Source organism: Notamacropus eugenii, chromosome 6 (assembly GCF_028372415.1).
Source record: "Notamacropus eugenii isolate mMacEug1 chromosome 6, mMacEug1.pri_v2, whole genome shotgun sequence".
Lineage (NCBI taxonomy): Eukaryota > Metazoa > Chordata > Mammalia > Diprotodontia > Macropodidae > Notamacropus > Notamacropus eugenii.
In genome coordinates this window covers 374,166,964-374,169,661 of record NC_092877.1, presented here as the reverse complement: position 1 = coordinate 374,169,661, position 2,698 = coordinate 374,166,964, and the positions used below count along the sequence as shown (strand labels likewise).

The following is a 2,698-nucleotide window of genomic DNA, read 5'->3' as shown; positions in this document are numbered from 1 at the left end:
ACTCTGTTGTTCTGTGGCTTCTGCTGCTCTAGAATTGTTGAGAGTCATTTTTTACAGGTATTTTGTGGGCTGTGGAGGAAATGCTAGAGTATATGCATCTTTCTACTCTGCCATCTTGGCTCTGCCCCTTGAATAGCTAACTTCCCATGAGAAAACTTCCTCCACTGCTAGGAAGACCAACTGTGCTCGCCCTGTCAGTCTATGTCAGAGTAGGGCTTCAATTCTGATCTTCATTACTTTAGTAACTCTTCCATGCTGCATGACCTACATGAAATGATGAGGACCAAAACCAGGCGTGGTTGTGAGGAAATGAAAATATTGGGTCTATAGTTTTTGTTATGTTTTTCAGAAGTTTATCAGCGAAAGGAAGCACAAAGAAGGGATGAAAACTCAATAAAGGGAATGAACCAAGGTATATTGTAATTTCTTTGGACAAAAACTGAAAAATGAAAAGTTTGTGACCACACTTAAAAAACATCTATTTCTTTATTGCTTTTCTCAAGGAAACAAGGATCTCTTTATTTCTCAGACTGTAGATAAATGGTTTCACAGGGGGATTATGATAGGGTAAAATAGGGAATACATTACAACCTGATCTTTAGTAGCACCAGACCCAGGGCACACATACATAAATAAAAGAGTTCCATAGAATAAGGACACAGACAGCAGATGGGCACTGCATGTTGAGCAGGTTTGCTCCTTCCCTTTTCAGATTTAATCCACATGATAGCAGAGAGGGCATGAGCATAAGAGATTATGATAATCATAAAAGTGAAAGTTTGAATAAATGCAGAGAAAATAAAAACCACCAGCGTTTTAGTAGATGAGTCAGTACAAGGAATTTTAAACACCTATAAAATTTCATAATACAAACAATGTATTCTAGTTGACTTGCAGAAGGTCAGTCTGAAAGCCAAACCCACATGAATCACTGAATAAAGAAAGCCAACTACATTTGAAGCAATCACCAGGAGACAATACAGTCTACTGGACATCTTCACTGGATAAAGGAGAGAGTTGCATATGGGTGCATATTGCTCATATGCCATCACTGCCAACAGGAATCATTCTGTGGTTACACTGGCACCAAAAAAATAAAATTGAGCCATGCATTCACAAAGGGATATAATTTTATTCTTAGTTAAGAAATTCCCCAGCATCTTAGGGGTAACTGATGAGGAAGTCAATGAATCTAAAAGAGCTAAACTATTGAGAAGTACGTACATGGACATGTAAAGGTGAGAGTCCATCCAAACAAGCAAAACCAGCCCAATATTACCCACCATAGTTTTGAGGTAGATCACTCAGAACACCAAGAAGAGAGAAATCTGAACCTCAGAGAGATCTGTAAGTCCAGTGAGAACAAACTCTGTCACCAATGTCTTGTTCTCCTCTATCATGTCTGCATTACACCCACTGCCAGAATAAGAGATTTAAATAAAAAGTATGCTCTTCAATAGTCATGAAAAGTAGCTCTCATTCTTGAAATAAAATGCTATTAAATACTGCATATACTGTGATTAGAATGATTTAAGAGTGGGACCATCTCCTTTATTAAGTGTATCTTACCAATATCAACCCCTTTTGAACCTGGTTGTATGAGTTGAGAAAATTAAAGTGAATTAAATTATTTAAGTGATAATGATAGCTAGCCTTTACATTGTGTTTTAAGGTTCACAAAGCATTTCACAAACATCACTTCAAGATGTGCTTGGCTGATGACTTTGCACAATTCTGCCTCACTTAAATGCGATTCACGTGCAGATTTCAAGATGTCACATTACGATATTACTCACTGTCTTCAAGAATGAATACCAAACAACAAGAGCCACCCTGATATGTGAGTGGCAATATTATTCCCATTTTACAGATGAGGAAACTGAAGCAGAGAGAAATCAAATGACGTGCCCGTGGTAACAGAACTTCTTTCTGAGGCAAGATTAATAATCAGGTTTTCCCAACTCCAACTCCAAAGTTCCATCCAGTGTTCTACCTAGTTTTCCTAACCTCCCTTCATTCTAGTGTCTTATCTATTTTAACTATTTTCTATTTGTACTGTTCATAATTTGTTTATGCATATTTGTTTGCTCCTTTCCCTCCTTAATTGTAAGCTCCTCAAGGGCAGGGACTGTCTTTTTGCATCTTTTTTATATCTATCCCCAGTACTTAGTACAATGTCTGGCATATAGTAGTCACTTAATAATTGTTTATTCACTGACTGATCTAGCTGAATGTCTATAGATAATGTTCTGTTCCCCATCATTTTCCCTGTCAGGGAAAAATTAGTTTCATAAACTTGGAAAGAAATGATATTTCATTAATATTTATCTTTAGAGAATAAATATAGGTTGTAAAAAAAAAACTAGGAATGTTTTTCATGAAAACATTTTAGAAGAGTTCAATTCTGATTCATATGTGACCATTTGCCATCTCAAAATATGTGGGAATTTATGTAGGGTAACTACTCGAAACGTTAGAATGTGCCTGTGCATTACATATGACTTTTTCTGGCTTTATACCCCTGTTCATACTATTCATGTGTAATTTATGTCTATGTCTACCTAATTCTATGTCTGTGTACATTTTGTGTATGTCTATACCTGTTTGTACCTCTAGACGTCTTTTCACTTTGTACTCATTCCATAGGGTTGTTAGGATAAAATGAGACAAGATGTAAAGGACTTTGAAAATTTAAAGT

At 36.3% G+C, this 2,698-nt stretch overlaps 1 pseudogene; it reads right to left on the bottom strand.

Moving 5' to 3' along the window:
* Nucleotides 1–478: 478 nt before the first annotated feature.
* On the bottom strand, nt 479–1,400 carry LOC140511824 (olfactory receptor 5AC1-like; annotated as a pseudogene).
* Nucleotides 1,401–2,698: the final 1,298 nt, after the last annotated feature.